General features: G+C 45.4%; 2 non-coding genes across 2 annotated transcripts; one reads left to right on the top strand and one right to left on the bottom strand.

Annotated features, from left to right (window-relative positions):
* Nucleotides 1-2517: 2517 nt before the first annotated feature.
* trnak-cuu (transfer RNA lysine (anticodon CUU)) lies at nucleotides 2518-2590 on the bottom strand. The gene has a single exon. It is a non-coding gene; the product is annotated as a tRNA-Lys (tRNA).
* An 8340-nt stretch (nucleotides 2591-10930) lies between these two features.
* Nucleotides 10931-11012, top strand: trnas-gcu (transfer RNA serine (anticodon GCU)). Its single transcript has one exon. It is a non-coding gene; the product is annotated as a tRNA-Ser (tRNA).
* Nucleotides 11013-19131: the final 8119 nt, after the last annotated feature.

The raw sequence follows: 19131 nt of genomic DNA, 5'->3' as shown, positions 1-19131 counted from the left end.
CTAGCACACGGCTTTTTCCCTAGGTGTATTATTATTATACAATTATGGACTCGTGGGCTTTTAAACACAAAGCACTGTTTATTCCATGAACTCAACTTAACATCTTAAATAAACATTGGATCTCTTAACGCCCCTTACTTCAAAGATAACTCAGAAAATATTGCAACAGAAACAATTCCTTAAAATGTTCCTTCAAACTTCCAAGAGACTTAACACATTTAAACAGAATAACATCAGGTTGAAGGCTTTACAATTATCAGTTTAAATCACCCAAATGATCCAGAGGTGGTCTTTTATGTCAGAGAACCAGCACCCTGCAAACTAAGACACTCCCAATCTCTTTTCAAACTTGCAGCTCTCTGGAAACACACAGACACACACAAGCTGCTTTTTAAACTGAAAGTAAAAATCTGCAAAATGGCTGACCTAAAGCCCAGCTCCACCCACTCTCTGACATCACTGTTTTCTTAAATGTACATTGCTTAAACTTACATGTTTTAAATGTACACTCACATGACAGTGCACTATGCAACCATGTGATTTATCTACCTTCTGTATCTGATTCGTCATTGTTTGGGATACGACCTACCGCAGTGGTATCATCCACAAACGTATAGCTTGAGTTGGAGCTAAATCCTGCCACACAGGATATGCCTCCATATTCAGCGGGTCCGACAATGACAAGACTGAAGAACGATCACTCGTCTATCAAATCAGTGAGGTTTGCCTCACTGTGAGACAAGATTAGCAGAAGGAAAACCAAATTAATTAGATTGAGATCACACGGTTATACTAGACCTGAAACATGAAAACCCCGCCATCTCACAATTCCCGTTCCAGCCTCCCCGAACCGGCGCCGGAATATGGCGACTCCGGGCTTTTCACAGTAACTTGATTGAAGCCTACTTGTGACAATAAGAGATTATTAGTATTATTATTATTGCTCCTCGCCTGAAGTATGGTGATCCTCAGGTTAAATCACCACCAGTCAGATCTTACACTCAAAGGGCCTATGGTCATCAGGGACTTAATTTATTTTAGAACTGGATCAATGTATGACATTTCCAGGATGTGACTTCACTCAAGACTGGCCAAATGACTGACAGCCGGGAAATTAACGACCATTGAGGAGTTGCCGCTACCTGAGGCTTGGTGGGATTGCTGGTTTTAAAGGTTCATCATGAAATCTAGAGATAAAATGCCGGGAAAGTGGACATGAGTATTATCATGAGATCATTAAAATGTAAAAGGAGGCCATTCATCCAATGGACTCTGCAACGATATTCTGAAAGAGCCTCTGTGTCCCCATCACATCCCTGTAACACCACCCAACTTTCTGAACACTAAGGGGCAATTTAGCATGGACAGTCCACCTAACCCGCACACATTTGGACTGTGCGAGGAAATCGCAGCACCCGGAGGGAACCCACACAGACACGGAGAGAAAGTGCAAACTCCACACAGTCAGTGACCAAAAGCTGGAATTGAACCCGGATCGCTGGCTCTGTGAGGTAACCACTGTGATAATGTGCCACTGTATAAGGCCATAACACGTCATATATCAGATCAAGCATGATCTCATTGAAATACGGAGCATATTCGATGGGCTGAATGGCCTACTTCTGCTCCTACGTCTTATACCCTAATATTGTGTAAATCTGTTCCTGTTCTTGGGCAAAACCCTTGTTAAACCAACACAGACGCCGCATGTCGTCTGCATCTGATTATCTGGCGCAGAGAAGGTGATTGTGGAATACATGTCGTACCCATCAAACTCTGCTACTCACCTGACTGAGATTTGTTCTGTATCTGTAAATCACAGGTAGTATTCGCGAGTGGAGGGAACACTCTGCACCCCAGTCTCAATAGTTTGTGAGAGCAGGATTCCTTCATTATGAGTCAATGTCTGGGACTGTATGTGAGGGTGGGTTTCAGTCTCTATCAGACATTGGTACTGAATGTCAGTTTGGAAATGTTTCTGTATCTATCAATCACAATTACTGTTTGGGAAAAGTGAGATTAATACATAACAGCAGCACTGCTGTAACAGACAGAGAAAGATACACAAAAAATCAGGAAGAGACTATCAGGACACACATACAATGACACACAGAAAAGGTGCCTAGATGGAGAAACTGTTTTTTTAGGAAAATGTGTTTTCTGCTGCACACAGAGAGGCCCTGTTTGTAAAATTATATCTTGCTGTGTAACTGAGCTCTCTGCTGTGTAACCGTGCTCTCTGCCATGGAACCGTGACACTGCCGGTGACAGATCTTCACTGTAGTTGTGTCAAATCATTATCTGTTGTGTAATGTGTTCCCAGTTGTGGAAGTAAGATCCGTCGGAAGCAGAAGCTTTCTGCGCCGTTACTGAGAAGCAATTTTAATTCCATATTTATTAAAATTTGTCACGAGGTTCGTTCAGATCTCTGGATTCCCAGTCAAGGGACATAACCTCGTGTTCCTGTTATGAAGACAGTTCATTCAGCATCAACATTTTCAGATAATAACAAGAAAGCGCCCAACGTGGGGCTCGAACCCACGACCCTGGGATTAAGAGTCCCATGCTCTACCGACTGAGCTAGCCGGGCTGCTGATTTGCTATTTATTAAACCGCTTCTTGAAGAGAGTTGCTGCGGTGCTCATTCGGGGGGGTCAATGCTGACTTGTTGGGCCGAATGGCCTACTTCTGAGCTGGATATTCTACGATTCTGCGATACAAGCATGTTGATGCGGTGAAGTCCTTCTGCCATACTGCCCACTCCTGACACCATGTAGAAATGCTGGTCTCTCAATGACTGGCGACCAATGGCATGTAATAAAAAATAACTGACTTAATAATTGAGCAGCTCCTCCTGGCTTGTGCTCTGACCGCGATCCGGGGAACTGCCGGAATCCCGACACGTGACAATTTTAGTTGCGTCATCAGGTCATCAGGTGACCGTTCGGCCTGCACAGGTCTCCTTCTGTGCTGTAATTTCTAGATTTCATCATTTAAATTTTCTTCCAGACTGTAAAGTGTGGTCCTGTTCCATTTGAATTTCCAATATATTTCCAATGTAACTGATGTTGTTCCACAATCTATTTAATCGGTGGAATTGTGCGTTTAGGGAGCTGAGGTTTTCGAGTCTCTCAAGGCCTCTCTCCAAATCCAATGGTCATTTTCCACGAAGATTCAACCCCTCCTCACATAAACACCGGGGCCCCGTTGATCGTTTGAATGCAATAACTTCCTGGAGTGATTCCAGGCTGGTTTTAGAATGTATTCTATCGACCAAATTACTAGTGAATGACACACTAAACACAGCTGATGGCAGACTGGTTAAGGCGTCGGACTTGAAATCAATGTTGTGTCCCCGCGCTGGTTCGAGCCTTGCTCGCAGCGACTGTGATTCGAAGTGTTTGCTGAACTCCCCGCGCAAGCCACTGAATCGGAATATTTGTAAATGAACGGTTTGAACCTATATCAGAATCAGTCAGCATTTGTTTTGGAAACTGAACGACATATAAAGAAGCTCGCACTCAAAACAACAATCAATAAATAATAACGTGTCCTGCAATGTTTGGAAGGAGAAGCAGCAACGGCAGCGAATGGAAACGTGGTTCGGTTTCATTCAGCTGAATGTATTTTTGGGTAAAAAGATCGTGTTAGAAATGGAACATATTTTATCTCTCTATCTGTTTCTTTGTTTCTTTCTCTCTCCCTCACTCACTGTTTTTGTGCTTCTCCGGGGACTGATTGGATACAGTGAAACTCAGCCCTATATCATCCCAACTCTTTTGGACGAATACATCCTGGCGATGGGCGGTCCTGAATCAGTGGAAGAATCGACAAACTATTCCATTCTTGGCTCTGTGAGAAGTTCCATTCCTGGTTGTGAGGTGGCTCTGGGATAAAGGGATCGAGAGAGAACGAGGTGACTGCAGTCTGACTCTTACTCTGAAAACCAGTTCGTGCGCCCTTGTACAAAGTGGATGTGTCTGAGAACAGGAGGAAAGCAGATCATGGGCCTGTGATTGATTTTATTGAGCCGGACCTTGAAAAGTGAAGCAAACTTCTAACCAGTCGGTGCCTGTCTGAGAACTGGTAAGGAACTACGGCTGATATTGAAACGGTTCATCTTTAATTAGTTACAGCAAATCGATTCTTTCAGATGTGTTGGTGTATTGTTTCAGAGTCACTGTCATAGTTTCTTAAAATATGATTTGTGCTTGTTTTTGTTTTGTTCAGTAATTTGGGGAATCTATTTGGAGCGGGTGCAGTTGGTCAGTATCTGTGCCTCTTGCTTCGCAGCTCCCCGGGAAGCAGCAGCTCCATTCCTATCGAGATACCTGTTCCTCACTCGAAGATATTGAGAGCCTAAGATCTGAGCGACGTGAAGTATCCAATTGGAGAGTTGCATCCTGACGACTGCATTCTCTCTCCACAGCTGCTCCCGGTGCTGCTTTCACAGACAAGTAGCCGAAGAATCCCTCCTGTGTCCAAACAGGAGAACGTTCATCCAGGAGAGGCGCCAGAAGAGTGTTCTGGGAGAAGTCAACTTTGTCACCTCGACTATACTGTGGGTAGCTGAAGAACAGGTGTCAAAGAGCGGATCAGACTGTAAGTAAAACGTTGATACTAATAAAGAAAAAGGTAGATGTGCTGCTGGCAAATAGCGACTTGTTTCCGTTTGGTGTGATTGAGAATATGAATAGCAGAAGATGGTTTGGATCCATCGACCTCTGGGTTATGGGCCGCTGCTCCACGCTGCTCGTGCTTGACCCTGTCCGGGGTCGGACTTGAGGCAAAGTTTGAAGAAATCTCTAACAGCGTGATCAATGTTCCCAGAGAGGTGAAACTGCCGCCCCGAACTTCATTCTATGAAGATGATTCCAGTCACTCCCCACTTTATCATCAGAACAACGTCACACAAGAAATCACATCACCTTCACAGAACAACATTCAGAACGCAAGTAAATTATCTGAAATTTGCTGACCAGAATTACTGTGCTCAAACGTGTGTTCGAGTTGAAAGAAAAAATGAGGAAGTGAATAGCTGTGTGGCGACCGCAGGGCAGTAAAATCGTAGCTCCTGGTTTAAGGAGCAGAGTGCCGCAGCGGAAGCGTGTTGGGGCATTAGCCCAACGTCAGGGAATCGTGGCTATTCTCTGCTATTTACATTCTCCCTGACACAAAAAGAAAACATAACGCACGTTCCTGTTTGCTTTGCAGCAAATACCTATCAGAAACTTTCTGGCAGTCTCATCCCGACATTTGTCCCAAGAATGAAGGAGATAGCATGACACATTACAACATTGTAAAGCTCACACATAGGGAACCACAGAGAAAATGCTTTAAAGACCAGGTAACAATTTGTCAAAGCTGGACTGGAAACGTTATCCAATAGTACCCAACAGAGGGGCAATATAGAGAAATAACGTTATCCAGTAATACCTCACAGGGGGCCAATAAGGAAATAAAGTTTTATCCAGCAGTAAATCACAATAGACACCGAGTTTCCAACTTCCCCTCTCGGACGGATGTGAACACTCTAACCAGCCAGACTATTTACAAGAAGATAAGACAAATTTTACCCGGAGTCCTGTGCTCAATATTAATTCCTCAACCAGAGTCACTGCAGCAGATTATCGAGGCATTAACTGCGCTTTTGCCTGTGTGGTCTTGCTGTGCGTATTTAAACAGGAATCTCATGTCCTGAGACCAACGCTTTTCCACTCAAAGGGACGTATTGGATCTTCCTGATGTTGAACATCTTGCTGGAGAAATTTAACCTCAGGGAGAAAGAGTCAATATTAGGAATGGGAGTCGAACCCACGCCTCGAGTGGAGACTTCGATCTAAACGCAGCAGCTTAGACCACTGGGCTATCGTCCAAACTGAAATCAATACACAAATCGACATAAACTCTATCTTCATCGTCATTTAATTTCAAACAATAGATGCTTACCCTACTTTTGATCCCTAGCCAGAGTCCTGCATCTGAGTGCCATTCTTATCCAACCCGCTGGGGGTTAAGGAGCTTCTCATTGCTGCATTGATCAGTTTGCTCCAATCACAAGAACCGAATTCCCGCTCTACTTGTTCCCCACACGAAGATATTGAGAGTCTAAGATCTGAGCGACGTGAAGTATACAATTGGAGAGTTGCATTCTGGCGACTGCATTCTCTCTCCACAGCTGCTTCCGGTGCTGCTTTCACGGACAAGTAGCCGAAGAACCCCTCCAGTGTCCAAACAGGTGATCGTTCATCCACTAGAGGAGCCAGAAGAATGTTCTGGGAGAACTGAACTTCGTCTCCTCGACTGTACTGTGGGTAGCTGAAGAACCGGTGCCAAAGAGCGGGTCAGACTGAAAGCAAAACGTTGATACTAATAAAGAAAAAGGCAGATGTGCTGCTGACAAATAGCAACTTGTTTCCGTTTCGTGTGAGTGAGAATATAAATAGCAGAGGATGGTTTAGATCCATAGACCTCTGGGTTAGGGGTCCAGCACACGTCCGCTGCGCCACTTTGCTCGTAGTTGATCTTCTCTGGGGTCGGACTTGAAGCAAAGCTTGAAGAAATCAGTAAGAGCGTGATCAATGTTCCCAGAGAACTGCCGTCCCGAACTTCCTTCTATGAAGGTGATTCCAGTCATTCCCCACTTTCTCATCAGAACAACTTCACAGAATAAATCACATCCCCTTCATAGAACAACCGTTCAGCACGAAAGTAAATTAACTGAACTATGCAGACCAGAATCAGTGTGCTCAAACGTGTGTTCTTGTTGAAAGAACAAATGCGGAAGTGAATAGTTGCCTGGCTACAGCCAGGCAGTACTGTTGTAGCTCCTGGTTTAAGGAGCAGAGTGCCGCAGCGGAAGCGTGCTGGGCCATTAGCCCGAGGTCGAGGAATCGAGGCTATTCTCTGCTATTTACATTCTACCTCACAGCAAAAGTAAACATAACGCACGTTCCTGTTTTCTTTGCAGCAAATACCTTTCAGAATCCTTCTTGCAGTCTCGTCCCAGGAATGAAGGAGACAGCAGGACACAGTACAACATTGCATAGCTCACACAGAGGGAAGCACAGATAAAATGCTTTAAAGTCTCTGCTCAATTGATCCTCAAGATAAACACTTCCAAATTCCACCAATTCCATTGGGAAATGCATGAATATAGATTGTTTAAATTTTACATACTTCTAACACCTCTCCGTCCACCCGATCACATTCTATCACCGACAGTTCATGTGAATCTCCCGCGCTCTGTTGCGGTTCTGTGTCGTGGCCAGTATATGTCAACACACTGTGGCAGAGAGAAGTTCACAGATTAGAGTGAGACACAACTGATAAAAATTGTTTTTATTATATTAAAGTTGGGACGGCGGGATTTCGAAGAAGATAATATGTGGTGATGATCTTTTCTTATATTTTGGTTGTGTTGAATCCGTCAACATGTTGTATGTGGGAGTGAGGTGCATTCTCTCTGCCCTTCTCTGGTCCTGTTTGTAAATGGGGGATTCCTGTCACTCTCGGGTAATGTGTGAGAGTGTAAGAGACATTCTGAACCTGTCAGTCTTCGTCACTATATGTGCCGGTGGATACGTTGTCAGTGGAACCGCACCGTGACACAAGTTCTTCGGCTACCCACAGTACCGTTGAGGTTACCGGGATGACGTCTCCCATAATTCTCTTCAGCCACCTCTCCAGGATGAACCTCCTCCTGTTTGTAGACTGGAGGGGTTCTTTGGCTACTTGCCTGGAATAAGATCGCATATTAAAATTCCATTGAAGTAAATGAGTTGTATCATGTGGTTAAGGAGACGCACAATAATCCATTGTACTCTGCACACGTGGATTCAAATCCCATCCTCGTCTGCAATGTGTCTGTTGTGTCTCTGTTTGGTCCACTTCATGAGCATGAAGTACAAATGCTGTGATTTTTTGCTTTGGTTCACGAGCTTGGCGGGTGGTGAATTCGGCGAACACTGTCCATGTTGAAACCGCATTATAAAAAGGTGAGAAAGTTACTTATTTCAGTCCCTGCCCTAATTGCGTATAAATTCTGAGTTGGAAACTGTTTCCTCCTCTCATTTTGAAACTCACAAAGTCGCGCAAAAGATAAGTTCATAAAATGAAGAAACATAATTCAGCCATTAGACCCATCGAGTCTGCCCGCCATTCTATCATGGCTGATATCTTCCCCATCTGCGAACTACAATGTTACAGACAAAGAGGTCGATTGCGTTATCAGCAGGAACACCTTCTCCCTAGAACGCATGCCCTCGAAGCGGGAGTAGGCAATTTAGCCTCCTGAGCATAACACCTTCCATGTGATGTTGGCTGATCCCATCCTGGCGTCAACTCCACCGTCTTCCCGTTCTCCGTATCCCTTCAACTCCTTACCAATAAGAATCTCTCTACATCCTCCTTAAACTTACTCACGCTCCCTGCATCCAACGCAACTGGGGTACCGAATTCCACGGAATCATAAACCCTTTGGGATAAGTAGTTTTTACTCAATTTTTAAAAAAATTACAGTGCGGAAGGAGCCAATTCGGCCCATCGAGTCTGCACCGGCTCTTGGAAAGAGCACCCTACCCAAGGTCCACACTTCCAACCTATCCCCATAACCCAGTAACCCCACCCAACACTAAGGGCAATTCTGGACACGAAGGGCAATTTTGGACACTAAGGGCAATTTTATCATGGCCAATCCACCTAACCTGCACATCTTTGGACTGTGGGAGGAAACCGGAGCACCCGGAGGAAATCCACGCACACACGGGGAGGATGTGCAAAACTCTGCACTGACAGTGACCCAAACCAGAATCGAACCTGGGACTCTGGAGCTGCGAAGCAATTGCGCTATCCACAATGCTACTGTGCTGCCCTAAAAGGCAGATGTGCTGCTAACAAATAGCAACTAGTTCTCGTTTGGTGTGAATGAGAATATGAATAGCCAAAGATGGTTTCAATCCATCTACCTTTGGGTTACGGGCCCAGCACGCTTCCCTTGCGCCATTCAACTCGTGACTAAATCTATTATTCTAAGAGCATGACCTCTCCTTTTAGAATGCCCCACAAGAGGAAGCAACAGCTCCACGTCAACTTTGTCCATACCTTTTGGCACCTGATACACCTCAATTAGATAATGACGCATACATTCTGAGTGAGAAGCTGTGGACCAGTCTTCCTCAGTTTGAAACTCACGATGTCGCACAATAACATCCGATTCAACTATTAGATCGATGACCGGGAATCGAACTGGGACAACTGATTGGAAGAAAACTTTGCTCACCACTCTCCCATCATCGCTGCATTTCCAATTTTGAACACCAGGTGGAATAGAAGGAGGCAGATACATTCAAACAGTTCATGGATGCAAAACGAATTAAGACATATTGACATGTGCACTTGTGGGACGAAGTGGCCGAGTGGTTATGGCGCTGTGCTGCTAATCCATTGTGCTCTACACATGTGTGTTCGAATTCCATGCTCGTTGATTTTAAATCCACTTTTCTCGGAAGTAGGCCTCCTTTTTCCAAGATGGATATGCAATCACTGATGTGACAATCTATTCCAAATTGTCAGGCCAGATTGCATCGAGTTGGGTTAGAGGACGGTGGAACGGAGGCAGACGTGTTTGGGGCTTAACCGCTCTTTGACACCAGTTCTTCTTCGGCTACCCACAGTACAGTCGAGGATACCGGGTTGACTTCTCCCATAATTACCTTCTGCCACCTCTCCTGGATGAACATCCTCCTGTTTGTGCACTGGAGGGTTGCTTCGGTCACTTGTCTGTGAGAAGGTCAGATATTAAAGTTCCATGAAGTAAAGGAGTTGTACCACGTGGTTAAGGGGATGCACAAGAAACCTTTGTGCTCTGCGCACTTGAGTTCGAATCCAATCCTCGTCTGTAACGTATCTGTTGTGTCTCTGTTTGATCCACTTGATGAGGGTGACGGAAAAATGCTGTGATTTTTAGTGTTTGGGGCTTGGGGTTGTGAATAATCGAACACTTTCCATATTGAAACCACTTTAGAAAATGACGAGAAAGTTACTTAATTCACTCACCCCCATAATTGCGCACACATTCTGAGTTGGAAACTATTTTTTTCCCTCAGTTTGACAGCCATGAAGCCGCGCAAACGATAGATTCATCAGATATATGAGCAGTATTACGCCATTCGACCCATCGAGTCTGCCCGCCATTCGATCATGACTGAAATGTTCATCATCTGCTACCTGAAATGTTACGGAGCAAGAGATGGATTGAGATATCAGCCAGAACACTTCCTCCCGAGAACACATAACATTGGAGCTGGGATATGCAATTTAGCCTCTTGGGCGTAAAACCTTCCATGTGATCTTGCCTGATCAAACATAATGGCCTCAACACCACCGTCCTGCCCGTTCTCCAGAACCCTTCAACTCATTACCAATAAAAGTCTCTCTAAGTCCTCCTTAACTTTCTCACTGTCCCTGCATCCACCACACTCTCAGGAAGTGAATTCCACAGAATTACAACCCTTTGGGAGAAGTAGTTTTTCTTTTTTAAATTTGCCTCCTCATATTCTAAGATGATGACCTCTCGTTTTAGACTGCCCCACAACAGGTAACATCAACTCCACGTCGACAATATCTACACCTTTTCGCATCTTGAACACCTCACTTAGATAATCCGTATAAATTCTGAATGAGAAACAGTTGACCAGTCTTCCTCAGTTTGAAACTCAGGATGTCGCGCAAAAACATCCGATCCAACTATTACTGCGATGGACGGGAATCGAAACGAAGTCAACGGTTTCTAAAGCAGCGATGCTCACCACTATACCACCATCACTGCGTTTCCCCTGTTAAACACCTGGTTGAATAGAAAGAGGCAAATAATTTCCATCAGTTCATGGATGCAAAACGAATTAAGACGTATTGACGCGAAAAATTGTGCGACGAGGTGGCCGAGTGGTTAAGGCGATGGATTGCTAATCTATTGTGCTCTGCGCACGTGGGTTCGAATCCCATCCTCGTCGACTTTTCGTCCATTGTTTCTCGGAAGTGGGATTCATTTTTACACGATGGATCTGCAATCACTGATGTGACAAACTATTCCAAGTTGTCAGGACACTTGCATCGAGTTGTGTTAGAGCAGGGACGAACGGAGGCACGAACGGCGGCAGACGTGTTTGGGGCTTAATCCCACATTGCCACCAATTCTTCTGCGGCTCCCCACTGTGCAGTCGAGGTTACCGGGTTCACTTCTCCCATTATTAACTTCTGCCACCTCTCGTGGATGAACGTCCTCCTGATTGTACATTGGTGGGGTGCTTCGGCTACTTGTCTGTGACAAGATCGGATATTAAAGTTCCATGAACTAAAGGGGTTGTACCACGTGGTTAAGGTGATGTACAATAATGCATTGTACTCTGCACTCGTGGATTCAAATCCCATTCTTGTCTGTAACGTGTCTGTTGTATCTCTGTTTCGTCCACTTCATGAGGATATAGAAAAAAGGCTGTGATTTTTAGCTTTTGTTTAAGGGCTTGGCGGGCGGTGAATAGTCGAACACTGTCCATGGTGAAACCAAATAATAAAAAGCTGAGAAAGTTACTTTTCACTCCCTGCCCTAATTGCGCATAAATTCTGAGTTGGAAAATGTTCCTTCCTCTCAGTTTGAAACTCACGAAGTCGCACAAAAGATAAGTTCATAAAATATAGGAGCAGAATTAAGCCATTAGACCCATCGAGTCTGCCCCGCCATTCTATCACGGATGATGTGTTCCTCATCTGTTACCTACAATGTTACAGATGAAGAGGGCGATTGATCTCAGCTAGAATACGTCCTCACTATAACACATGACCTAGGAGCGGGAGAAGGCAACTTAGCCTTCTGAGACTAACACATTCCATGAGATCTTGGCTGATCCCATACTGGCCTCAACTCCACCCGTTCTCCATAACCCTTCCACTCATTACCAACAACAATCTCTCTAACTCCTCCGTAAATGTATTCAGTGTCCCTGCATCCATCGCAATCTGGAGTAGCGAATTCCAAGGAATCACAAGTCTTTAGAGGCTAGATTCACTGTATAAAAGTAATCCCCTACCGTGCAGACTGTGTTTGCACTGAGTGCTGAATTTGGTGCATTTGAGTGCTATAGTGAGAGTTTGGTGACTGAGGGAGTGCTGAATTTGGTGCATTTGAGTGCTCTAGTGAGAGTTTGGTGACTGACGGAGTAAAGTGAGGAGGGAGTAAAGTGCTGCTTGCATTTTGTTTCCTCCATTTCCGCAAAGAGTGAGAAGAGAGCCAGGAGTTTACAGAGTGCAGCTGACTGGGAGCAGTGTCGGAGGGCGGAGATCCAGTTGGTCCACAGGGCAGCTATATTCTGCAAGGTAAGAGGGGATGGCGGCTAGGCCAGTTGCATGCTCCTCCTGTAGGATGTGGGTGGTGAGGGATACCACCGATGTCCGCGCTGACTATACCAGCGGGAAGTGCACCCAACTCCAGCTCCTCAAAGACCGTGTTAGGGAACTGGAGCTGAAGCTGGATGAACTTCGGATCATCCGGGAGGCAGAGGGGGCGATAGAGAAGAGTTACAGGGATGTAACCACACCCAAGGTACAGGACAATAATAGCTGGGTTAGAGTCAGGGGCGGGTGGGGGGGGGGGAGGCAGACAGTGCAGGGATCCCTCGTGGCCGTTCCCCTTCAAAATAAGTATACCGTTTTGGACGCTGTTGGGGGGTGACCTACCGGGGGAAGGCCCTAGCGGCCAGGTCTCTGGCACTGAGTCTGGCTCTGGGGCTCAGAAGGGAAGGGGGGAGAATAGAAAAGCAATAGTTGTAGGAGATTCAATTGTTAGGGGAATAGATAGAAGATTCTGAGGTCGCGAGCGAGACTCCCGGAAGATATGTTGCCTCCCGGGTGCCAGGGCCAAGGATGTCTCGGATCGTGTCTTCAGGATCCTTAAGGGGGAGGGGGAGCAGCCAGAAGTCGTGGTGCACATTGGTACCAACGACGTAGGTAGGAAAAGGGGTGGGAGGTAATAAATGAGTTTAGGGAGATAGGCTGGAAGTTAAAAGCCAGGACAGACAGAGTTGTCATCTCTGGTCTGTTGCCGGTGCCACGTGATAGCGAGGCTAGGAATGGGGAGAGAGTGCAGCTGAACACGTGGCTGCAGGAATGCTGTAGGAGGGAGGGCTTCAGGTATTTGGATAATTGGAGTGCATTCTGGGGAAGGTGGGACCTGTACAAGCAGGACGGGTTGCATCTGAACCAGAGGGGTACCAATATCCTGGGAGGGAGGTTTTCTAGTACTCTTCCGGAACGTTTAAACTAATTTGGCAGGGGAATGTGAACTGGATTTGTAGTCCAGCAACTAAGGTAGCCGATATTCAGGACGGCAAAGCGTGTAATGAGGCAGTGGGGAAGGGAACACTGACAAAGGAGAGTACTTGCAGGCACGGAGATGGCTTGAAGTGTGTATACTTCAACGCAAGAAGCATCGGGAATAAGGTGGGTGAACATATGGCAAGGATCGGAACTTGGGACTACGATGTGGTGGCCATCACGGAGATTTGGATAGAACAGGGACAGAAATGGTTGTTGGAGGTCCCTGGTTATAGATGTTTAAATAAGATTAGGGAGGCTGGTAAAAGAGGTGGGGGGGTGGCATTGTCAATTAGAGATAGTATAACAGCTGCAGAAAGGCAGTTCGAGGAGTATCAGCCTACTGAGGTAGTATGGGTTGAAGTCAGAAATAGGAAAGGAGCAGTCACCTTGTTAGGAGTTTTCTTTAGGCCCCCCAATAGTCGCAGAGATGTGGAGGAACAGATTGGGAAACAGATTTTGGAGAGGTGCAGAAGTCACAGGGTAGAAGTCATGGGTGACTTAAACTTCCCAAACATTGAGTGGAAACTCTTTAGATCAAAATAGTTTGGATGGGGTGGTGTTTGTGTAGTGTGTCCAGGAAGCTTTTCTAACACAGTATGTAGATCGTCCGATCAGAGGAGGGGCAATATTGGATTTAGTACTTGGTAATGAACCAGGGGAAGTGATAGATTTGTTAGTGGGGGAGAATTTTGGAGATAGTGACCACAATTCTGTGACTTTCACTTTAGTAATGGAGAGGGATAGGTGCGTGCAACAGGGCAAGGTTTACAATTGGGGGAAGGGTAAATACGATGTTGTCAGACAAGAATTGAAGTGCATAAGTTGGGAACATAGGCTGTCAGGGAAGGACACAAGTGCAATGTGGAACTTGTTCAAGGAACAGGTAGTACGTGTCCTTGATATGTATGTCCCTGTCAGGCAGGGAAGAGATGGTCGAGTGAGGGAACCATGGTTGACAAGAGAGGTTGAATGTCTTGTTAAGAGGAAAAAGGAGACCTATGTAAGGCTGAGGAAACAAGGTACAGACAGGGCGTTGGAGGGATACAAGATAGCCAGGAGGGAACTGAAGAAAGGGATTAGGAGAGCTAAGAGAGGGCATGAACAATCTTTGGTGGGTAGGATCAAGGAAAACCCCAAGGCCTTTTACACATATGTGAGAAACATGAGAATGACTAGAGCGAGGGTAGGTCCGATCAAGGACAGGAGTGGGAGATTGTGCATTGAGTCTGAAGAGATAGGAGAGGTCTTGAACGAGTACTTTTCTTCTGTATTTACAAATGAGAGGGGCCATATTGTTGGAGAGGACAGTGTGAAACAGATTGGTAAGCTCGAGGAAATACTTGTTAGGAAGGAAGATGTGTTGGGCATTTTGAAAAACTTGAGGATAGACAAGTCCCCCAGGCCTGACGGAATATATCCAAGGATTCTATGGGAAGCAAGAGATGAAACTGCAGAGCCGTTGGCAATGATCTTTTCGTCCTCGCTGTCAACAGGGGTGGTACCAGGGGATTGGAGAGTGGCGAATGTCGTGCCCCTCTTCAAAAAAGGGAATAGGGATAACCCTGGGCATTACAGGCCAGTTAGTCTTACTTTGGTGGTAGGCAAAGTCATGGAAAGGGTACTGAAGGATAGGATTTCTGAGCATCTGGAAAGACACTGCTTGATTAGGGCTAGTCAGCACGGATTTGTGAGGGGTAGGTCTTGCCTTAAAAGTCTTATTGAATTCTTTGAGGAGGTGACCAATCATGTGGATGAAGGTAAAGCAGTGGATGTAGTGTACATGGATTTGAGGAAGGCATTTGATAAGGTTCCCCATGGTAGGCGTATGCAGAAAGTAAGGAGGCATGGGATAGTGGGAAATTTCGCCAGTTGGATAACGAACTGGCTAACCAGTAGAAGTCAGAGAGTGGTGGTCGATGGCACATATTCAGCCTGGACCCCAGTTACCAGTGGCGTACCGCAGGGATCAGTTCTGGGTCCTCTGCTGCTGGCGATTTTCATTAATGACTTGGATGAGGGAGTTGAAGGGTGGGTCAGTAAACTTGCCGATGATACGAAGGTTCGTGGGGTTGTGGATAGTGAGGAGGGCTGTTGTCGGCTGCAAAGAGACATAGATAGGATGCAGAGCTGGGCTGAGAAGTGGCAGATGGAGTTTAACCCTGAAAAGTGTGAGGTTGCAAGGACAAATATGAATGCGGAATACAGGGTTAACGGTAGAGCACTTGGCAATGTGGAGGAGCAGAGAGATCTTGGGGTCTATGTTCATACATCTTTGAAAGTTGCCACTCAAGTGGATAGAGCTGTGAAGAAGGTCTATGGTGTGCTCGCGTTCATTAACAGAGGGGTTGAATTTAAAGCCGTGAGGTGATGATGCAGCTGTACAGAACTTTGGTAAGGCCACATTGGGAGTACTGTGTACAGTTCTGGTCGCCTCATTTTTGGAAGGATGTGGAAGCTTTGGAAAAGGTGCAAAGGAGATTTACCAGGATGTTGCCTGGAATGGAGAGTAGGTCTTACGAGGAAAGGTTGACGGTGCTAGGCCTTTTCTCATTAGAATGGAGAAGGATGAGGGGCAACTTGATAGAGGTTTATAAAATGATCAGGGGAATAGATAGAGTAGACCGTCAGAGATTGTTTTCCCGGGTGGAACAAACCATTACAACAGGACATAAATTTCAGGTGAATGGTGGAAGATATAGGGGGGGATGTCAGAGATAGGTTCTTTACCCAGAGAGTAGTGGGGGCATGGAATGCACCTCCTGTGGAAGTAGTTGAGTCGGAAACATTAGGGACCTTCAAGCAGCTATTGGATAGGTACATGGATTACGGTAAAATGATATAGTGTAGATTTATTTGTTCTTAAGGGCAGCACGGTAGCATTGTGGAGAGCGCAATTGCTTCACTGCTCCAGGTTCGATTCCGGCTTGGGTCACTGTCTGTGTGGAATCTACGCATCCTCCCAGCGTCTGCGTGTGTTTCCTCCGGGTGCTCCGGTTTCCTCCCACAGTCCAAAGATGTGCAGGTTAGGTGGATTGGCCATGATAAATAGCACTTAGTGTCCAAAATTGCCCTTAATGTTGGGTGGAGGTGTTGACTTTGGGTAGGGTTCTCTTTCCAAGAGCCGGTGCAGACTCAATGGGCCGAATGGCCTCCTTCTGCACTGTAAATTCCATGATTAATTTAGGGCAGAGGTTCGGCACAACATCGATGTGCTGTATTTTTCTATGTTTTGGGGAAAGTATACTTTTCCTCAAATCTTTTTTAAATTTGAGATCTCTTATTGTAAGATTATGACCTCGCAATTTAGAATGCCCCACAAGAGGAAGCATCAACTCCGCGTTTACTTTATCCATACCGTTTGACATCTTATACACCTCAATTACAGAATTGCGCATAAATTCTGACTGAGAAACTGTTGGCCAGTCTTCCTCAGTTTGAAACTCACAATGTCGCACAAACACATCCGTTACAACTATTACTGCGATGGGACAAGTAGTTTTTCCTCAAATGTTTTTTAAATTTGCTATCTCTTACTCTAAGCTTAAGAACTCTGGTTTGAGAATGCCGCAAAAGAGGAAGCATTATCTCCACATATACTTGATCCTGACCGTTTCGCAGTTTATACACCTCAAGTAGATATCAGCGTAAAACGTCACAGTTAGAAACTGTTTCTCTTCTTCACTTTGAAACCCACAATGTCACGCAAAAGCTTACGATTACATTTTTACTGCGATGGCCGGCATTCAATCTCGGTTGAACTGCTTATAAGGCAGCTATGCTCACCACTGTACCACCGCCGCTCACTGCCTGAGTCCTTTTGGTACCTGGCATTTGTTTGATAAACTGTTTGTAAAAAAAAGTCGTACTAAGCTTCTGTTATTTTACTCCAATTTAATATGCTTCTGAATGAAAGTGTCCTTGTCGCACGGCTCCCGCTCAGCCAGAAGAATTGCCGAGTCCGCAATAAATATATTTATGCAATTGAATTCCGATGTTCTGTGTGTCCTTACATAGGATTCTTACTCCGACCTGAGACCGAACCTAGTCCTGATCCTGTGTATTTCACCAGTATTCAGTAATCTACAGTCTCTCCAGTGGATTCTGACGTTATCGGTTCTTATTCCACAAGAGTCTGCTCTTGGGCGGCACCGCGGCACAGGGGCTGTCACTGCTGTCACACAGCGACAGGGACCCGGGTTCAATTCCGGGGTAACACGGTCTTCGAATCGGCACCGACCCTCGGAATGAGCACTGTACCTTGGTCCAAAACCCTAACCTCCCCCTGGAACCTCACCTGAGGCAATTTAGCCGGGCCAGTCAATCTCAGGAATTGAGTAAGCGGAGGGAACTGTGACAGGAAACCAGGGTACCCAGAGAACACCCACGCAGACATGGGGAGAACGTGCAAACTCCGCACACAGTCACCCAATGCTGGAATTGAACCCGGATCCCTGGCTTTGTGATGCAGCAGTGCTAACCACAGGGCTTTGGTCCCACCCAAAAGCCGACTCCGCTGGACAGCACGCTGGCGCAGTGGTTAGCACTGTGGTATCACGCGCCGAGGTCCCAGGTTCGATCGCGGCTCTATGTGACTGTCCCTGTGAAGTTTGCACATTCCCCCCGTGACTGCGTGTGTTTCGCCCCCACAACCCAAAATAAATGTGTAAGCTAGGTGGATTGTCGACGCTAAATTGCCCCTTAATTGGAAAAAATGAATTGGGTACTCGAAATTTATTTTAAAAAGGCGTCTCTGGCGGATTTCGAACCAATAACGTCAGAACGTCTCAGCAGAACACGAAATACAAGTCCTACACTGTATCACTTGCTCTATAGAGCCACCAATGATCTATTTTTATTATTGTTTATTATGTAAATAATTTAGTTGCTAATCCATCTGGCCCCAGGAGTAAACATAACACAGTTTGTAAATTGAACTTTGATTGTATCGTTTTTTTGACCCGATTAACCCACCCTTTTACTAATGTTTCTATTTACTATTGTTGACTAAAGATTCCGCGGAAAACAAGTTGAAACTGGATAGATGAAGTTAGATGATGAGAATATTTTGTGAATTTTATTTGAGGACTGTCCCCTCATTTTCTGTCCTGACCTGCGAAATCTAATTAAATAATTCACCACTGTGATGGCCAGGAGCTGAACCTGTGTCAATTGTTCGGACAGACGTAACTCTACTACCATCTCTTACCGGGCTTGGTCACCCCCTCTGTATTTATAGAACGAATACACAAGCAATGAACCGGGAGAATGGACTAAATCAGAGATTAGATTGTTTTGCAACAATGTGGCTGGAATGGGAGTCTTACATTTTCCGACAGACCGGGATGAGCAGGTTCGCTCAGTCAGAAAGCAGATGTCTGGGGCTTTAGTAGTGATTAATTGGTGTTTTACAATAATGCACTTCTAAAGAAGTGTGAAATACTTAAACATTTAAATTGATTGAATGTCTTTTTAACTTCAAAAACAGGATGTGTTGGCCATAGCTGTGTTCTTTAACGCCTGTGAAGCTATCAGTATTTCAAACAAGCTGCGGCTGTTAACCCTTTGTGGGACCTTTCCCTTTCTTTTAAAATCTCAGGCTTTTCCAGGCTCACTTTCATGGTTCGAATGACATATTTTTCCATTTTTGCATTACATCCCCTCTTGGCATTTGAAACATGGCCCCCTTCTTTTAATTCTTATCCCCCTACTCATTTTATACCATCGTACCCCATATCTGTGCTTTCAATATTCAATTTTCCT

The sequence above is a fragment of the Scyliorhinus torazame genome, chromosome 24 (assembly GCF_047496885.1).
Source record: "Scyliorhinus torazame isolate Kashiwa2021f chromosome 24, sScyTor2.1, whole genome shotgun sequence".
Classification (NCBI taxonomy): Eukaryota; Metazoa; Chordata; class Chondrichthyes; order Carcharhiniformes; family Scyliorhinidae; genus Scyliorhinus; species Scyliorhinus torazame.
This window is presented reverse-complemented; position numbering and strand designations above follow the sequence as displayed.